General features: G+C 39.5%; 1 long non-coding RNA gene across 1 annotated transcript in view; it reads left to right on the forward strand.

Annotated features, from left to right (window-relative positions):
* Positions 1–2,986: 2,986 nt before the first annotated feature.
* The window catches only part of LOC145519985 (uncharacterized), a 33,219-nt gene continuing 15,307 nt past the window's right edge, over positions 2,987–20,898 (forward strand). Inside the window, exons 1-2 of the long non-coding RNA XR_014064100.1 lie at positions 2,987–3,228; positions 11,512–11,615. This is a non-coding gene — a long non-coding RNA (uncharacterized LOC145519985). The remainder of the gene's footprint in view (positions 3,229–11,511; positions 11,616–20,898) is intronic.

Here is a 20,898-nt window from a genome sequence, read left to right on the forward strand (position 1 = left end):
ACCATCTCATCCTCTGTCGCCCCCCTCTCCTCATCCCTTCAATCTTTCCCAGCATCAGGGTCTTTTCAAACGAGTCAGTTCTTCACATTAGGTGGCCAAAGTACTGGCATTTCAGCTTCAGCCTCAGTCCTTCCAATGAATATTCAGGACTGATTTCCTTGAAGATTGACTGGCTTGATCTCCTTGCAGTCCAAGGGACTCTCAAGAGTCTTCTCCAACACCACAGTTCAAAAGCATCAATTTTTCGGTGCTCAGCTTTCTTTATAGTCCAACTCTCACATCCATGCATGACGACTGGAAAAACCATAGCTTTGACTAGACAGAACTTTGTTGGTAAAGTAATGTCTCTGCTTTTTAATATGCTGTTTAGGCTGGTCATAGCTTTTCTTCCAAGGAACAAGGGTTTCAATTTCATGGCTGCAGTCACCATCCATAGAGATTTTGGAGCCCAGTCTGTCACAGTTTGTTGTGATCCACGCAGTCAAAGGCTTTGGCATAGTCAATAAAGCAGAAGTAGATGTTTTTCTGGAACTCTCTTACTTTTTCTATGATCCAACAGATGTTGGCAATTTGGTCTCTGTATTATTTTCAGTATTATTATTTACATTATTATCTGCATTATTTTCAGTATTATTAGTTTCAGTATTATTTTCCATCTTATCATACTATCAGTGCTTTTAAAATATAGTTTTTAAATTTTATTCAACATTTTAAATTGTTTTCATTTAAACATGTGTTAAACATTTTAAATTGTATAAATTTTAAAAGTGTGGAGATTGATCAGGATTCATATGCCAATAGGTTGCTGGAAACCTAATAGCCTAATGGAAGCCATTTTCAAACCCTATTTGGTCAGATCCATAATTGGTTTTAACAAATAAATGTTGGTCAATAGATCCTGCAGAGAGAAATATCCCACAGCACCTGTATTCTGTGCTATATATTTTTCATGTCAATCAGAGCCCATTAAAACATGATCCATTACAAGATGGCATGGCATGAAAAAAATCTCTGCTCAACAAGGATGATCTGGATCAGTCAGACTCTCGTGAGTTAGAATCTGAGAATAAATATGGAGTGAATCATTGAACATGTGCTGAGCTTTCACACGTCTTAGATTCTATCAGATAGAGAGCAAAACATGAACATTCTGAGGAAACTAAAGCTATTAAATAGAGAAGACCCATAGAAAGAAGACGAGGACACTAGTTAGCTGACAGAAGGAGAAGGTAACAGAAACAGAGAAACTCACAGGAGCCAAAGAGATCAGGTTCACCAAGTTCTGAATTCTGAAGAAGCATCCCATCCAGTTCTACGATTCTACAGTCTTTTACAATTCCAATACTTTGATCCCTATGACCTATCTTCCTAGGGATCCCTAGGATCCTCTCCCCAATCCTTGCAATGGTCTCTCATCATGCATGCTAGCTTTTGTGACATTCCTTGAAACTAATGGAAGCAGTAAAAACCCTTCTATGACTATTTCATCACAGCCATGATGTAATGCCACCTTTATGTTGAGCACATAAAGTCCAAGCAAACATTGTCAGCAAGGAAATCTTTGCAGACTTGTCCCTCCACCTAAATGAGCTGAGTTACATATGATCTTAGTATGGTTTCACTTCTGGAAAGCAATGAAGTGCCATCCATAAGTGATTAAACAAGCAAGTAGAATCTGACAGTAGGTCTTAGGTCTTGCTACCATATCAAGGGGACTAATAACCCAAAGTCTTGGGATATATGCTATATGAACACATTAAGTTTGACATATCCCCTATGTTGCTATCCTGTTTACTCTCAGTTGTGCAGAACAGAGTTAACGTAGCAGGCCTGAGAAAGCTTCCTTAGGGAGACATGCTTGAAAAGTCAGCTATTCACTGGTGACAAGGAATCTAGATTTTGAGAATTCCACAGTTCCCTAACTGATAAGGTCATTTACTGCAACTAAACTGTTTGTACAAGCAATGTAATTTATGCTGCTTTCCTTATGAAGGACTCTGGAATTTTGGTAGAAGCCATCAGAGGGTGCCTATGTGATTGAAAGTGTTAGTTGCTCAGCCGTGTCCAACCTGTGGTTTGTAGTCTGCCTGGCTCCTCTGTCCATGGAATTCTCCAGGCAAGAATACTGGAGTGGGTTCCCATTTCCTTCTCCAGGGGATTGTCCAAACTCGGGGACAGAACCCAGGTCTCCTGCATTGCAGGCAGATTCTTTACCATTTGAGCCAAAAGGGAAGCCCCTATGTGAATGAACCCCAATAAAAACCCTATGCTTCTAGACTCAAGTTATCCTCCCTGGCATCTATGTTGTCATAAGTCACTGTTGGAGGAATAAAGCACTTACTGTGTGGCTCTAAGAGAAGAGTACTCTTAGAAACTTAGATCTGGTTTCCTCTAGACCTCACCTGTTTTGTCTTTTTCCTTAGGTGATTGTTCCTATATCATTTTATTGGAATAAATCTTAGTCACAATTACATCTATATGTGGAATCCTATGAGTCCCAGGGAATCACTAAACCTGGGGATGCCAGTGATCAGACAGTTTGTACAACACAGCAGTGTACAAAATCCAGAAAATAAAAGTCGTTAATTTATTGTGCAAATATGAGGACACAGACTTAGAGGGTGCTGGTAGTAATAGGAGGAGGAAGGATTGAATGTAAGTTAAGAAACCCAGAACAAGAGACAGACAAGGCCTGAGTGAAGATATGTGGCACCAATATCCCTGCTCTTCTAGGTATTATAGCTAATAACAGGGAAGGATTACAGATGGGCTACAAAAGAAGAGGACCATGGTGTGGATGGGACTCAGAGACCCTATATTTCCATCCTCAGCTCTGCTCTGTCTCTGATAGATGTGGAGTGGACAGAAGTCACAACCTACTCCATGGCACTTGTTACAGAAGACACAATCATGTGGTAGGTATAAAACCCCTTATGTCACAGTTATGACTATGATCTTTTAACTCACCTCTCCCTCCCTTCCTACCAGTGACACGACTCTCAGCAACCATGTGAGTGTTGGCTGTCATCCAGAGCCATGGCCAGATCTACTCTGGTGGTTTCCACAAGATTTGGGCTATCATGTACCTTCTTAAATCCTGAGATAGGATAGGAAGCCACAAGGAATAAAACACCACATCTTCGACTCATCTATGTAACAATAACAGAAAAGTGTCCAATATGTTAGATTGAAGACATTGGAGACACAATCCTATGGCAGCGGGAGTAGGTAAGTGTGCTTATTAGCACAGAAGCAAAAGATACATGGAAGTTCCATAGGAATAAATAGAATCTTAATTGTTTAAATATGAACGCTTATTATCCCAGGACAGAGAATCTGGCCTTTTTGTTGGATCCAGAGTCTTCCATAGCCAGAGCTCAACACCGTTCTCTTGCTCCCTCTCACTCTCCCCTTTCCAGACTTGGGGTAGGGTTGTTTCTAAATGAAAGATGGAGAATGGTGGGAAGAAGAATCAGCAAAGTTTGAACAAGGATTAGGAGAGAAGGACAAAACTAGGGGTTAGAAGGAGTTGTATATGGAAGACCTGGACTAGACATATGTGGTAACAGAATAAGAGTAAAGGGGTGAGGATCAAGAAAAGAGAAATTGGGGAAAGGATAAGAAAGGTCCAAAGTCTTCTGGCTTAAGAGACGGCAGCATACAGGAAGCCACAAGCCTGGGCGGGGACTGGTAGGGTTAGCCATAAAAGAGTTGGAGGGTCACTACCTGGGTGGAGTCTAGAGAGAGGAATGTGACCTGAAATTATGAAGGTTGGCACAAGAAAATTTCTGAAACTCATACAGTCTCCTCCAGATCTAACATACAAAAAGTAGAAAGAACAGGAAGCCAAAACTCAAAAAACAAAGTGATATGCCCTCAGGAAAAAAGGATTACTATTCAGGTGTCCTGGCTCCAAGTCAGTGTCCAGCTAACTCCCCTGAACTCTGGGGAAGAGCTGATTGTTAAAAAGAAGAATCCAGGCTGTCCAGAGAGAGAGCCTGGGACTGAGAAGGGTGACAAGAAATTCTGTCTCTGTCTAGAAAAGAGCACAAAAAGAGTAAGAGCATCCATGAGGCTAATAGGCCCAGGAATGAAGTATCCTGGTGTGCTGGACATTGCTGCATATGGCCCTCAGGGAAATTCAAATCAAAACCATGATGAGATAGCACCTCATTTCTGTTAGAAAGGCTATTATAAAAAATACAAGATAATAAATTCTGGCAAAGATGTAAACAAAAGAGAACCTTTGTGCACTGCTGGTGGGATTATAAACTGGTGCAGCCACTATGGAAAAAATTATGAAGTTTCCTCAAAGAGTTAAAAATAGAATTACCATTTGATCCAGAAATCCTACTTCTAGGTATATAATCTAAAGGAATTGAAGCCAGGATTCAAAGAGATATCAGCACGCCCATGTTCACTGCAGCATTACTCACAATCACCAAGATATAGACACAACCTAAATATCCATCAACAGTTGAATGGATAAAGAAAAGTGATATGTATATACAAACACACACATATACATACATAAAGAAAATGAGTGCACACACACACACACACATATATTGGAATATTATTCAGTCATAAAAATGAGTGAAATCCTGCCATTTGCAACAACCTGGATGGAGCTGGAGGACACTGTTGTTGTTCAGTTGCTAAGTTGAGTCCAACTCTTTGTGACCCCATGGGCTGCAGCACACCAGGCTTCCCTGTCCTTCACTGTCTCCTAGAGTTTGTTCAAATTCATGTCCACTGAGTTGGTGATGCTATTCAACCACCACATCCTCTGCACCCTTTTCTCCTTTCACCTTCAGTATTCCCAGGACTAGTATCTTTTCCAATGAGTTGGCTGTTCTCATCAGATAGCCAAAGTACTGAAGCTTCAGCTTCAGCTTCAATCCTCCCAATGAATATTCAGGGTTGATTGCCTTTAGGATTGATTGGTTTTATCTCCTTACTGTCCAAGGGACTCTCAAGAGTCTTCTCCAGCACCGTAATTCAAAAGCATGAATTCTTTGGTGCTCAGCCTTCTTCATGGTCCAACTCTCACATCTATACATGACTACTGGGGAGGACATTATGCTACACGAAATAAGCAAGACACAGGACAAATACTGCATGACCCCACCTTTATGAGAATTTAAAATAGTCAAACTCATAGAAAGTAGAATAATGACTACCAGGGCTGGGAGGAGGGGGAAATGAGGAAGTATCTCTGAGTAAATTCTGGAGGTCTACTGTACAATATAGAGCCAGCCTATATTTAACAATATTGCATTATACACTTGAAATTTGCTAAGAAGGTAGATTTTATGTTAAGGGCCCTTACCACAAAAGAAAAAAATTATTTAACTTGATAAATAAAGCAATGGAAGGAATCTTTTGGATCTGATGAATGTTTATGGCTTTGATTTTGGTCATTATGTGGGAGTATACTTACCTCCAAATTCATCAAGTTGTATATATTAAATATGTACAACTTACTGTATGTCAATCATGCCTCAATATAGTGGTGTTTAAAAGAATTCTAAGAGAATACTAGGAACAGTTGTACCTTAATGAAATGAATAACACAGATGAAATGGACAAAATTCCTAGAAATACACAAATTACGAAAACTGACCCAAGAAGAAATAGGAAATCTGAATAGACCTATAACACAGAGATTGAATCAATAATGAAAAACTTCCCAATAAGAAAATTTAGTATCAGGTTTCTCTGCCACTGAGTTCTAAACAAATATTTAAAGAAGAATTAATATCAATCCTTTTCAAACCTTCCAGAAAAGAGAACAGAAGAGAACACTTCCTTAATCATTCTGTGAGGCCATATTACCTTCATAGCAAAGCCACAGAGGGACACTACAGGAAGACTGCATACCGGCATCCCTTATGAATATATTAATAGATGCAAAAATCTTCAACAAAATATTAATAAAGCAGATTCTACAGCAAGATAAAAGGACTGCACACTGTGATCAAGTGGAAATTTTCCCCGGGACTTAAGGTTCAACATACAAAATCATCTAAAGTAATAAAGCACATTAACAGAACAAAGAAAGGAAATTCACATGATCCCCTCCATGCAGCAAAAACTTTGACAAAATCCAACACCCTTTCAGGATAAATACACTCAGAAGACAAAACAATGGAAGATTCTCAACATGGTAGAAAGTACTTATGAAAAAATCCCAGCTAACATCATACTCAAAGGTAAAAGACTGACAGCATTTTCCTCCCAAGATTAGGAACAAGACAAGAAGGCCCACTTCACTGTTTTTCAACACTGTACTGAAATTCTAACCAACAATTAGATAAGAAAAAAGAAAAGCATCCACACTGAAAAGGTAAGAATAAAGTTATCTCTGTTCACAAATGATATTATCCTATCTATAGAACATTCCAAATAGGGACTTCCCTGGCGATCCAGTGGTTAGGACTTCATGCTCCACTTCAGGGGGCACAGGTTCAATCCCTGGTCAGGGAACTAAGATAATAGCATGCCATGCAATGAGGCCAAAAAAAAAACCTCCTAAATAATTGTTTTAACTATTAGAACTAATAAATGAATTCAGCAAAGTTGTGGATACAAAACAATACACACACACAGCTGTGTTATTATACATCAGCAATGAACAATCTGAAAGGAAATTAAAACAATTCCACAATTTACAATACTATCAAAAAGAATAATACATCTATGAATAAATTAACTCAAGAAGGCAAAAGACTTGTACATGGAAACTAAAAAACATTGCTGAAAGAAATTATAGAAGACCTAAGCAAATGAGAAAACATCTTGTGTTCATGGATTTGAGGAATTAATAATTTTTGTTATGATGGCAATACAGTTGGCCCTCCCTATCCACAGATTTCACATCCATGGATATGAAGGATAGATCTATGAATACACTATACATCCACTACACTTTGCCATTTTAATAAGGGACTTGAGTATCTGTTAATTTTGGTATATAAGGAAAGTCCTGGAACCAATCTAGGTTCCAGATACTAGGGACAACTGTACTCCACAAAGTAGTCTACAAATCCAATGCAATTCTTATCAAAATTTCAATGATCTTATTTACAGAAATGAAAAAGCAGATCTTCAAATTACTATGGAATTGCTATGAATCTTGAATAGTCAAAACAAGCTTGAAAAAATAACAGATTTGGAGGACTGACATTTTCTAATTTCAAAATTTACTAAAAAAAACTACCATAATGAAAACAATGCAGTACTATCACACACAAAAATAAACTCGTAATGGCTTAAAGACTTAAATATAAGACATGACACCATAAAACTCCTAGAAGAAAGCATAGGCAAAACATTCTCTGACATAAATCATACCAATGTTTACTTAGATCAGTCTCCAAAGGCAATAGAAATAAAAACAAAAATAAACAAATGGGATCTAATAAAACTTACAAGCGTTTGAACAGCAAAAGAAACCATAAATAAGAAAGGAAGGAAGGAAGAAAAGACAACCTATGAGATAGGAGAAGATATTTGCAAATGGTGAAACAGAAAAGGAATTAATCTCCAAAATATACAAACAGCTCAACAACAACAAACAAACAACCCAACTGAAAAATGGGCAAAGACCTTAACAGACATTTCTCCAAAGAAGACATACAGATGGCCAGTAGGCACATGAAAAGATGCTCAGCATCACTAATTATTAGAGAAATGCAATCAAAACTACAACGAAGTACCATCTCACACCAGTCAGAATGGCCATCATTAAAAACTCTACAAATGCTGGAGAGGGTATAGAGAAAAAGGAACCCTCCTATACTGTTGGTAGGAATGTAAGCTGGTGCAGCCACTGTGGAAAACAACATGGAGGTTCCTCAAAAAACAAAAACCAGAATTACCATATGATACAGCAATCCCACTCTTGATCCCAGACAAAACTAAAATTCAAAGATACACATACCCCTATGTTCACAGCAGCACTGTTCACAACAGCCAAGTCATGGAAACAACCTAAATATCCACTGACAGATGAATGGATACAGATGATGTGGTACATACATACAATAGAATACTACTCAGCCATAAAAAAAAAGAAGGAAATAATGCTATTTGCAGCATCATGGATGCAACCAGAAATGATCATACTGAGTGAATTAAGCCAGAAAGAAAAAGACAAATACCATATGATATCAGTTAGATGTGGAATCTAAAATATGGCACAAATGAACCTATCTACAGAACAGAAACAGACTCACAGACATAGAGAACAGACTTGTGGTTGCCAAGGGGAAGGGAGTGGGGGAGGGAAAGACTAGGAGTTGTGGATTAGCAGATGTAAACTATTATATATAGGATGGATAAACAACAAGGTCCTACTGTATAGCACTGGGAATCATACACAATATCCTGTGATAAACCATCATGGAAAAGAACATGAATGTCTATATCTGTCTAACTGAGTCACTTTGTTGTACAGCAGAGATTGGTGCAACATTGTAAATCTACTATACTTCAATTAAAAAAAAAAAAAGAAAGAAAACAGTGTGGTACTGGCATAAGGATAGACACAGTGCTGGGACACCTACATATCCATGCAAAAAAAGAAGTTGGGCTCCTACCAGCATACATAAAAATTAAAATGGATCAATGACCTAAATATAAAAGGTAAACCCATAAGAGATTCTTTTTTTAATATCTTTTTATTGAGGTGAAATTCACATAACATTAACCATTTCATAATGTACAAGTCAGTGCCATTTAGTACAATACAGTCCCAATGTTTTGCAACCACCACCTCTATCAAGTAGCAAGAGCATTTTTGAGAGGGCACACGTGGGGAAAAGAAGGTTTACATGGATGCTGGGCAGTCATTGGGTGAAGTGCAATGTGTTTGCCCACCACCTCTTGCTTTGAATAACCCTGACTCTTCTCCATGGGGTGCTGGTTGGATCTGTCAGTACCCAAACCACCTCCCATATCCAGTTAAAGAGGAGGGCATGTGACCCATGCTATCCCACAGGCAGTAGAATCTATAAAACCATAAAATTCGTATGAAGAAGACAATGGGATAAATCTTTATGAGCTTGGATTTGGCAAATGGATTCTTAGATATGACACCAAAAGCATGAGCAATAAAAGAAAAAAGATAAATTCATTCATTAAAATTAAAAAAAACAAATTTCTGTGCACCAAAGGACATTGTTAAGAAAGATAAAGACTGGAATTTCCCTGGTGGTCCAGTGATTAAGACTTTCACTGCAGGGGGTGTGGGTTTGATCCATGGTCAGGGACTAAGATCCCCCATGCTGCGCGCATGGGGGTGGGGGATAGGGAGCTGCGAGGGGAGAAGAAAGAAAAGAAAGAAAAAAGACAACCTACAAAATAGGAGAAAATACTTGCAAATCATATATCTGATAAGGGTCTAGTATTCAAAATATATAAAGGACTCTTATAAATCAACAACAAAGATGCAAAGCCAATTTTAAAATGGGCAAAGGACTTGAATAGACATTTCTCTAAAGAAGTTATGCAAATGACTAACAAACACATGACCAGATGTCCTGTAAGAATTGAGACTAGGGACTCAATTAAATATTCATACATGACTGTTTATAGCAGCACTATGTGCAATAAATAAAAGGTGAAAACTACTCACAGCAGCACTGTTCACAATAGCCAAGTCATGGAAACAACCTAAATGTCCACTGACAGATGAATGGGTACAGTGGGTGTTCATCAGTGGATGAATGGATAAGCAATGTTCATCAGAGGATGAATGGATAAGCAAAATGTAGTGTATACATACAATGAAATATTCAACGAAGAAAACGAAGTACTAATAAAACACAGATGAACACAAAACACATTATGCTAAGTCGAAGGAGCCAGACATAAAAGTCACACACTGCATGATTCCATTTTTATGCAACATCCAGGAAAGGTAAATCAATAGAGATAAAAAGTAGACTGACTGATGGTTTTGTGAGGGGCTGGAGAAAGGAAGAATGGGGAGCAACTGTTTAATAACACAAAGTTTCTTTGGAGGTGATGAAAATGTTTTGGAACTAGATAGAGGTGTTGGTTGTTCAACTGTGAGGTTACCAAATGCCACTGGATTGTTCACTTTAAAATTAGTTTATTATGTTAATTTTACCTCAGTCAGTTCAGTTGCTCACTCGTGTCCGACTCTTTGTGACCCCATGAATCACAGCATGCCAGGCCTCCCTATCCATCACCAACACCCAGAGTTTACCCAAACTCATGTCCATTGAGTTGGTGATGCCATCCAACCATCTCATCCTCTGTTGTCCCCTTCTCCTCCTGCCCTCAATCTTTCCCAGCATCAGGGTCTTTTCACTTCACTAAAAAAAAATTTTACCTCACTAAAAAAAAAAATAGTACGGATAAAAAAATAGGGAAAAATTTCACAAACTTCAAGCAAGCATAGAATTTCTGAACAGGACATAAAAAGCACTAAGCGTTAAAAAAAACTGATAAACTGTACTTCAGCCAAATTTAAGTCTTTGCTCATTAATAGAACAAGATGATTAAAAGCAAAGTTACAGAGTAGGGAAAGGATTCACAATACATTTATCTGATAAAGGACTCATCCTGAATATATAAAGAATTCAAACATATCAATATTAAAAGATAACCCAATAAAAATGGGCAGAAGGCCTGAAAAAAATACTTCAGAAAAGATCTATGAATAGTCAAAAAGTACATGAGATGTTTATTATAATTAATAACCAGAGAAATACAAATGAAAACCACAGTAAGATACCACCACACACACACATGCATGAGCATGTGAGTTAAAGGACTGACAGGTGACAAAGAGATGGAGTATCTGGAGTCCTCATATATAGCTGTAAAATGATACAATTACTTGAGAAAAAATTTGAAATTTTTAATAAAGATTTAAAAGAAACAAACACTGACCCCATGACTCAACCATTCCACTCTTAGGCATTTACTAGAGAGAAGTGAAAACTTATGTCCACAAAAAGTCTTGCCCAGAAGTGTTCAGTGTGTGTGTATATACATACATATACATATATATATATATACACACACATATATCTTTAAAAATTGGACACAATCCAAAATATAATCAACAGGAGAATGGAAAACCAAATTATAATGTATTTGTACAATGGAATACTATTCGGCAGTAAAAAGGAACAAAGACCTGATTCTCACAACATGAATAACATGATGGTAAACAGAATGAGAAAAAAAAATCAGACACAAGAACATATATGGTATGATTCCATCTTAGAAAGTTCTGTTACAGGCAAAAACTCATCTATAATGATCGAAATCAGAACAGTTGTCTCTAGGAGGAAGTGGGAAGGGGCTGGTAAAGGGGCCTCAGGGAGCTTTTACGAGTAATGAGAAATCTATATTTGAATGATGTTTACATGGGTGTACACATTTGTCAAAATTCACAGACTTGTACCCTTAAAAATCTATGCATTTTAAATATGTAAAATACTTCTCAATATTTGTTTTAAAATCACACAGGCATCAGACTTTTCTACAGCAACAGTCAAAGCTAGAAGACACTAAAGAAATGTCTATCAAGTTCTGAAGGAAGGAGTGTGGACCATGAGGAAGGTGGTCAAAAGGTACAAACTTCCAGTTATAAAATAAGCAAGTACTAGGGATATAACCTGGAGGAAGAAATGGCAACCTACCCCATTATTCTTGCCTGGGAAATCCCATGGACAGAGTAGCCTGGTGGGCTGTGTCCGTGGGATCACAAAAGAGTCAGACATAACTTAGTGACCAAACAACAACAACGAAGAGGGATATAATGTGATGACTATAGTTGACAGTGCTGTGTGATACACATGGAAGTTGTGAAGAGAGTAGATTCTTAGAGTTCTCATTACAAGGAAACGTTTTTTTTTTTCTCTAAAATTATTCTTTTTATTGTATCTATATGAGATGATTCTCCATGTAAGAATACTGGAGTGGGTTGCCATTTCCTACTCCAGGGGATCTTTCCCACCCAGGGATCAAACTTGGGGCTCCTGCATTGGCAGTCAAGTTCTTTACTGCTAGCGCCAGCTAGGAAGCTATGAGATGATGGATGTTAAATAAACTTACTACAATAATTATTTCACAAAAGACGTAAATCAAGCCTTTATGATGTACACCTTAAACTTACATAGTGATGTGTGTCAATTATATCTCAATAAAACTGGAGGAAAAAGACACAAAACAATTTTATTTGAATTTGGAGGAGCCTGTTGGTTCACAAATTGGCCCTGTACATGGAAGGCAAGGAGAGACAGAAGAGAGAGGGAGATCACTTCAGATTAGAAGGCGGCATATTTAATAAGCAAGGGAACTTCCTTTCAAGGTTCACTTTGGGCAGCTGCAGAAAAGTAGATCTCTGAACACACCAACCAGAATCTTAAAAGTTTATGTAGAGGCCTTAATGGGGTTTGGTCATGTACCATTCAGATGTTCTCAACAACACATTACTCTGTCAAGGCTGCATCCTTGAAACAGCTCCCACTGTGGGAATGGCAGGCAGACATACATTTCAAGGACAGGGAGGGGATAAGGAGCCTCTGATTTCCTGAGTCCACCTCAAGGGTCAACCGGCATTATGCTCTCTGGATGACCTCCTCCAACAGAGCCTAAGGAGACTCAACAACTAAATATAATGTAGTGTCCTGGATAAGGCCCTAGAACAGAAAAAGGACATTAGGTAAAAACTAGGAAATCTGACCTCAAAATATTTAAACCAGTCAACCTTTTATTCAAGCAAAAAAGCCAAGAGGCAAACATCCTAAGGTATGTTCACTTTGTAAAAAGATTTGAGATTTAGCTCTATGAATTGTGTGCATTTTTCAATAAAAATTTATTTTACCTCTGTATAATGGGTATATTAATAAAATCTACTTAATATAGGTATTGGATAAAATGAAATAACCTACGCACAATATGTATAACAACATATATATATATAAGAGATTCTTGAACACAATAAATAATAAATGATGTTTATTGTTTACATTAAAAGGATAAGAACACTCCTGGTTTACATTTTTTAAATTCTGGAAGGAGAGGGAGGAAGAGAATGGGAGTAAATATGAAAAAATACTAGGCAGAAGTTGATAATTCTGAAAGGTAGCTAATGGGTCCACTGAGGTATTCTATTTTTTACATATAATTTTTCATAATAAAAAGGAGGACATAATCATTGGAAGCAAGGGAGTCTTTTTATTAAGAAGTATTTCTATTAAAATTTGGCAAAGTAAACTAGTAAAACCTAATATTTGAAATCTTTCCTGGGCGGTGTGGTCAATATGGTGAGTAGGAAGACCCTGAGCTCATGGGCATACCAAAATTCCAACTCTATAAAGCAACTATTGATAAGAAAAGTCAGAAGACTAGCAGAAAAGACCTACAGAAGGAACCACAAGGAGTAGGAAGGGGAGAGATGTGGTAGAGTCAAGACCCATATTCCCAGATACGAGATCCACAAACAGAAGAACAATTATAATTGCTGAGGTTCTGTCCAAGGAGTGAGTGATCTGAGCTCTGCATTGAGCTCCCCAGCCCAGAAGTCTACTGCATTTATATACAGTTAGAACAAACTATCAGCAAAAGAAATAAATAAAACAGTTCCATTTACAGTCACATCAAAAGAAATAAAATACCTAGGAATAAATTTAAGGAGGTGAAAGATCTGTATTCGGAAAGCTTTAAGAGGCTGATGAAAGAAACTGAAGATGACACAAACCAATAGAAACATGTATCATGTTCATGGATTAGAAGAATTAACACTGTTAAAATGACCACACTATCCAAAGCAATCTACAAATTCAGTGCAATCTCTATCAATACACCAATGGCATTCTTCATAGATCTAGAACAAATAATTCTAAAAATTTTAATGAAATGCAAAAGTCCTCAAATAACCAAAACAATCTTGATAAAGAACAGAACTGAAGGTATCACACTCCCTGATTCCAAACTATACTATGAAGCTACAGTCATCAAAACAATATGCACTGGTGTAAAAACAGACACACAGATCAATGAAACAGAATGGAGAGTCCATAAATGAATTCACACGTATATGGGTTCATTTTATTAATGATTATATGGGCAATTAAGCTATGACAAAGGAGGCAAGAATATACAATGGGAAAAAGACAGCCTGTTCAATAAATAGTGTTGGTAAAACTGGACAGTTGCATGCAAAAGAATCAAACTGGACTACTTTCTTATATCATGTACAAAAATAAATTCAAAATGCATTTAAAAAACCAAATATAATATTGTATGTTAACTATACTTCAATAAAAAATAAAAATAAATGGATTAAAAAATAAAATAAAAGGCTTAAATTTAAGACCTAAAAATCGTAAGACTTCTAGAAGAAAACATAAGCTGAAAGTTTTTTGACACTGGTCTTGATAATAATTTTTTTGGATGTGTCTCCTCAGGCAAGGGAAACAAAAGCACAATTAAACCAATGGAGTTAAACAAGGCTGTGGTCCATGTCTATAGTCCCATGTCTCAAACTAAAAAGCTTTTGCACAGTAAAGGAAACTATTAACAAAATGAAAAAGGCCACTTACTGAATTGCAGAAGATATAACTGCAAATGATCTATCTGATAAGGGGTTAATATCCAAAATATACAAAAATTCAAACAACTCAAGATAGAAAGAATACACCCAACTCTCACATCCATACATGACTCCTGGAAAAACCATAGCTTTGATAAAACGGACTTTTGTTGGCAAAGTAATGTCTCTGCTTTTTAATATGCTGTCTAGGCTGCTCATAGCTTTTCTTCCAAGGAGCAAGCATCTTTTAATTTCATGGCTGCAGTCACCATCTGCAGTGATTTTGGAGCCCCCCAAAATAAAGTCTGTCACTATTTCCATTGTTTCCCCATCTATTTGCCATGAAGTGATGGGATCAGATGCCATGATCTTAGTTTTCTGAATGTTGAGCTTTAAGTCAACTTTTTCACTCTCTTTTTTCACTTTCATCAAGAGGCTCTTTAATTCTTCTTCACTTTCTGCCATAAGGGTGGTGTCATCTGCATATCTGAGGTTATTGATATTTCTCCCGACAATCTTGACTCCAGCTTGTGCTTCATCCAGCCTGGCATTTCGCCTGATGTACTCTGCATATAAGTTAAATAAGCAGGGTGACAATATTCAGCCTTGATCTACTCCTTTCCCATTTTCTTCATTACTTCCACCATAGTTTGGTCTCAGGTCAAACAACAGGGAGGGAACACAGCCCCACCCATCAACAGAAAATTGGATTAAAGATTTACTGAGCTTGGCCCCGCCAATCAGAACAAGACCCAGTTTCCCCCACAGTCAGTCTCTCCCATCAGGAAGTTTCCATAAGCCTCTTATCCTTATCCATCAGAAGGCAGGCAGAGTGAAAACCACAATCACAGAAAACTAATCAAACTGATCACATGGACCACAGCCTTGTCTAACTGAATGAAACTATGAGCCATGCTGTGCAGGGCCACCCAAGACAGATGGGTCATGGTGGAGAGTTCTGACAAAATGTGGTCCACTGGAGAAGCGAATGGCAAACTACTTCAGTATTCTTGCCTTGAGAACCCCACGAACAGTATGAAAAGGCAAAAAGATATGACACTGAAAGATGAACTCCCGAGGTCGGTAGGTGCCCAACATGCTGCTGGAGAAGAGTGGAGAAATAACTCCAGAAAGAATGAAGAGACAGACCCAAAGCAAAAACAACGCCCAGTTGTTGATGTGACTGGTGACGGACATAAAGTCCAATTCTGTAAAGAACAATATTGCATAGGAACCTGGAATGTTTGGTCCATGAATAAAGGAAAAGTGGTCAAACAGGAGATAGCAAGAGTGAACATTGACATTTTAGGAAGCAGTGAACTAAAATGGGCTGGAATGGGCAAATTTAACTTAGAAGACCATTATATCTACTATTGTGGGCAAGAATCCCTTAGAAGAAATGGAGTAGCCCTCATAGTCAACAAAAAAGTCCAAAATGCAGTACTTGGATGCAGTCTCAAAAACAACAGAATGATCTCAGTTCGTTTCCAAGGCAAACCATTCAATATTACAGTAATCCAAGTCTATGCCCCAATCAGTAATGCTGAAGAAGCTGAAGTTGAATGGTTCTATGAAAACCTACAAGACCTTCTAGAACTAACACCCAAAAAAGATGTCCTTTTCATCACAGGGGACTGGAATGCAAAAGTAGGAAGTCAAGAGATATCTGGAGTAACAGGCAAACCTTGGAGTATAAAATGAAGCTGGGTGGAGGCTAACAGAGTTTTGCCAAGAGAATGCACTGGTCATAGCAAACACCCTCTTCCAATAGCACAAGAGAAGACCCTACACATGGATATCACCTGATGGTCAATACCGAAATCAGATTGATTATATTCTTTGCAGCTGAAGCTGCATACAGTCAGCAGCTGTATACAGTCAGCAGCTGTATACAGTCAGCAAAAACAAGAACAGGAGCTGACTGTGGCTCAGATCATGAACTCCTTATTGCCAAATTCAGACTTAAATTGAAGAAAGTAGGGAAAACCACTAGACCATTCAAATATGACCTAAAACAAATCCCTTACAAGTGGAAGCGACAAATAAACTCCAGGGATTAGATCTGATAGACAAGAGTGCCTGAAGAACTATGGACGGAGGTTTGTGACATTGTACAGGCATCAGTGATTAAGACCATCCCCAAGAAAAAGAAATGCAGAAAGGCAAAATGGTTGTCTGAGGAGGCCTTACAAATAGCTGAGAAAAGAAGAGAAGTGAAGGGCAAAGGAGAAAAGGAGAGATATCCATTTGAATGCAGAGTTCCAAAGAATAGCAAGGAGAGATAAGAAAGCCTTCCTCAAGGGATCAATGCAAAGAAATAGAGGAAAACAACAGAATGGGAGAGACTAGAGATCTCTTTAAGAAAATCAGAGATACCAAGGGAACATTTCATGCAAAGATGGGCACAATAAAGGACAGAAATAGTATGGACCCAACAGAAGCAGAAGATATTAAGAAGAGGTGGTAAGAACACACAGAAGAACTATACAAAAAAGATCTTCATGACCCAGATAACCACGATGGTGTGATCACCTACCTAGAGGCAGACATCCTGGTATGCGAAGTCAAATGGACCAGTTGAGCTATTTCAAATCCTCAAAGACGATGCTGTGAAAGTGCTGCACTCAATATGCCAGCAAATTTGGAAAACTCAGCAGTGGCCACAGGACTGGAAAAGGTCAGTTTTCATTCCAATTCCAAAGAAGGGCAATTCCAAAGAATGTTCAAACTACTGCACGATTGCACTCATCTCACACACTAGTAAAGTAATGCTCAAAATTCTCCAAGTGAGGCTTCAACAGTATGTGAACTGTGAACTTCCAGATGTTCAAGCTGGATTTAGAAAAGGCAGAGGAGGTTTGACAGACAAATTGCCAACATCTGTTGGATCATCGAGAAAGCAAGAGAGTTCCAAAAAAAATCTACTTCTGCTTTATTGACTACACGAAAGCCTTTGATTGTGTGGATCACAACAAACTGTGGAAAATCTTAAAGAGATGGGAATACCAGACCACCTTACCTGCCTCCTGAGAAATCTGTATGCAGGTCAAGAAGCAACGGTTAGAACTGGACATGGAACAACAGAATGGTTCAAAATTTGGAATGAATATTAGATGACTAAGTAAGTCTGTTTGGTTGTTGTTTAGTTGCTAAATCATGTGCGACTCTTTTGCAACCCCATGGACTGTAGCCCTCCAAAATCCTCTGTCCACAGGATTCTCCAGGCAGGTATACTGGAGTGGGTTTCCATTTCCTTTCCAGGGAATCTTCCCAACCCAGGGATCAGACCCTGAATTGTGTCGCCTGAATTGGCAGGCAGATCCTTTACCACTGAGCCACCAAACAGAATTTAAACATTGAAATCTGACAGGGAAAAACTACTAATCAATGCTCTAATTTCATTTTAATGCAGTGTAAAATTACTAATTAATGAGAAATGTTCTCAATTTCTTAACAAGGTTAATCAATCAATATAGTCCAAAATGAGAATATGGTTAATTAAAAAAAATCATAATGCTGCAAGACTGCCAGGGTGAGTTTCAGATTTTGTGAATCAAACTCACAAGACACAAGAGGCTGTCCCAGCACCAAATTTATTTCACTTGGAGAAAGGATCCAGGACAGGGAGCTCAGTGTCCCAAGGTTCATGAGACCCAGACAGAGTCTCTCATACCACCATCCCTGAGGGATGGGAACCAACGTGAGTACAGACCACGTTGTCTGGGCTCCTTTCTCTGAAACACCTCAACAGCCCCATAGCACGTGTGTCCGTCTGCCTTGCACCCATCCTTGCATTGGCAATGCACCAATGACGGGTTAGACAATCAGCAACCCTCGGACCAGATGCCGTGTGCCGCAGAAAGGGCTAGCATCAGCTCATCCTCCTCTTGTTCATGTTGCAAGAAGGTTGACCACAGGTCAAACTCTCCTTCAATTCCCTGAGACTAAAGGAATATTCACCTCTAAATGTCACTGTCTCTTTTCTTAAACATACAGAGATCTTTCAGGGGAAAAATATCTTTAGAGGTGAAGAAATGTATGCGAAGTTCAGAGTTCATTCAGTTTCACTTCACATTCACTTTCTTCAATTAGAATCAAGTAAAATTAAATCTTAACTAAAAAATAATAATAAACATATGGCATGATCCCATTTTTATGAAAGTATTTCTATCTCCATTCTATGTGCAAAAATGCATAGAAATATGTTTAGGATGCTGTAAAAGAAGTGTCAATGATGGTTATATTTGAGTGATGAAACGAGGCAATATTTTTATTTTTATTTTGTGCTTTTCTGCTTAAATTGTTCATGAGAATTGTTTTCACAGAAAGAGTAAAGCGATATTTCTTTAAAACAAAAACCGAAACAAACAAACCAAAAAAACCCTGACATCTTGGCAAGAGTCCTCAGGTTTAAAGCTTCCATGTTTACTTTCTTCCTCTTGCTCCTCCGGCCTTCCCCAACCCCAAGTTGCCTCTATTTCACTCCTCCCTCTCTTACCATTACCTTTAACACCCCTCCCCCTTTTCTCATTCTCCCGCTTCCCCTAGTTCTAGCCCCTCTTCCCTAGACTGAGAAAACGCCATCGCTGTCCCACAAGGGTAGGAATGGTAGGCTCCTTCCCTTTTTCTGCAGGAGGTTGGGGTGGGCACTTTTTTTTTCCAGACCCTCAGTGTCCCTTCCTTTCCCCGCTACTTCTCACGAACCGCCCGCCCCTCCCCTCAAGGGGCAGAAGTGAGAGCAGCCACAGTGAGGCCGGAGGAACGGACAGAGAGCTCTGACCTGAAAGGAGCTCTGCGGCAAACTTCCTGACACAATTTGGCCAGTGGAAGAGCTTGAATCTTCTTCCAGACTCTGTGTCATCCCCTCAGCTCTACTTTTTGTCCCCAACACCTCTGCTATTAATACATCACTAACTTCTTGGGTTGCCATGTTCTCTCAAGGATCTGCCTCTGCGGAGGGTTCACTGCCCCGCTACCCTGGGCCAGGAGGAGCAGCGAGCAGAGTGGCTTGAAGCACCCTCACCCAAGCCCCCTGTTGACAGAGATCCAGGTCCACCCAGACAGGCTGACGGCTGCCTACAGTTTACCACAAGAAATTTCCCTCCAGGACTTTCCTGGTGGTCCAGTGGTTAAGAATCCCCCTGCCAATACAGGGGACACGGGTTCCATCCCTGGTCCGGGAAATCCCACATGCCGCCGAGCAACTAAACCCGCGAGTCTAGAGCCTGTTGTCCGCAACAAGAAGCCACCGCACTGAGAATCCTGCGTGCCTCAACGCAGAGTAGCCCCTGCTCGCCTCTGGCGCAACTAGAGAAACCCGCGCAGCAACAAAAACCAACCACAGCCAATAATAATAATAATAAATAATTAAAAAAAAAAAAAGAATCCACCTGCCAATGCAAGAGACAGGTGTTCGATTCCTTATCCGGGAAGATCCCACATACCGCCGTGCAACGAAGCCCGGGAGCCGCAACTACTGAAGCCCGCGGGCCCTAAAGCCTGTGCTTCCCAACAAGAGAAGCCACCGCCATCAGCCCGTGCACTGCAACGAAGAGTAGCCCCCGCTACCCGCAATTAGAGCCAGCGCAACAACCAAGACTCAGTGCGGTAAAAAATACATAAAGTAAATTATAAAATTCCCTCCATTACACACACACACACACACACACACACACACACACACACCCCTCCCTGCGGGTGACTGGGTCATGAGGCGGACTAGAGAAAGAATAGGAACATTTCAGGCACACAGTTATGAGTGTAACACCGCCCCTTCCCCACAGCTTCGCTAACGGACTTATTTAAAGCTGCCCTTATGCTTCAACTAGTCTCTCTTCATCCCAAGCTCACTCTTACTTTCGCGCCTCACTCCACGGGAAATGGGGGGAAAGAACTCTGTCTGGTACTTTTCAACCTCGCCGCTCGCTCCTGCACTTCTCATTGTTGCAAGATACGTCAGAAAAAAGATGCCAGCCATTCTCACAGGCAGCTACGGATCGCAACCATAGGAGCTTTCCCTCAAGGTTTGCCTTATTCACCATTTAATTAGCCGCCAGGACGTTCAACTGTGTGGAAATACAAAATGCAGCCTTACTTAAACGGACTGGGAGAGACTTCGCGCTGTGGCCTTTCCGTGGTCCCTTCGAGAGCTCTCTGGTGCCACAAGCCATCTGGGTGTTCAGAGCCGGGAGGTTCCGCGCCGTGTCGTCCCGGCCGCTAACGTTCGCGGCGCGGCCTCTCGCACCTTCGCGTCTTCCCGCACAGTAGCGCACGGTCGCGGAGTTCAGCCCGCCCCCTCTGCGGTCTGCCACGGCGGT

Source organism: Giraffa tippelskirchi, chromosome 9 (genome assembly GCF_054371585.1).
Source record: "Giraffa tippelskirchi isolate mGirTip1 chromosome 9, T2T-mGirTip1v1.2.pri, whole genome shotgun sequence".
NCBI lineage: Eukaryota > Metazoa > Chordata > Mammalia > Artiodactyla > Giraffidae > Giraffa > Giraffa tippelskirchi.